Genomic DNA, 667 nt, shown 5'->3' on the forward strand with positions numbered 1-667 from the left:
GAACGTCGAGCATAATTGTTCGATGCCCCGGGATCGATAAGGATCTTACATGGCTTCTCAAAGCCCTTTACGGTCGCCTCCACGACCAGCAAGCCCGGCTTGCATACACGCTCCGTGATCAAGAGCGCGGAGCTCTTCGAACTGGGGCCTGTGAAACTATGCCTCCCTGAGGATCAACAGAAATCAGTTCTTCCCCAGTAGGTCGCCCCGCGCCTACTGAGTGGTGTCGTTTCACCGTGACGAGCCAAACTGGTAAGCATTGAGGCGATAGTTCGAAGAACCTTAACGCGCCTTGCGCAGGGGGCAACCATTCCGAAGGTGACGGGTGTCTCCACAGACGAAACACCATCGTATTTTGTGTGCTACTCGGCAGCTCGGAGCTCTGCTCCCTCGTCCTCGGCATAGCTGAGATCCATGGGCACAGACCCACTCGAAAAGCTGTTGGAGTGTGCATTCCAACCAAGTTGTGCCGACTTGAAATTAAATTCGGCATTCAATGCCACATTCACCGCCTCTTCAAATGAAGATGGATGCACACGAGAGACTTCCATTCTTGCCACGCCAGTGCGGAGGCCACTGTGACCGCCTCTGGAAGGGGATCTGCAATCTCGGCAACGAGAGTGCGCATCTCTTGGACAAAGTCCACCAATTCCTTGTTGCCCTGTCG

The sequence above is a fragment of the Plasmopara halstedii genome (genome assembly GCF_900000015.1).
Source record: "Plasmopara halstedii genome assembly, contig: Scaffold_287, whole genome shotgun sequence".
In the NCBI taxonomy this organism is placed as follows: Eukaryota; Oomycota; class Peronosporomycetes; order Peronosporales; family Peronosporaceae; genus Plasmopara; species Plasmopara halstedii.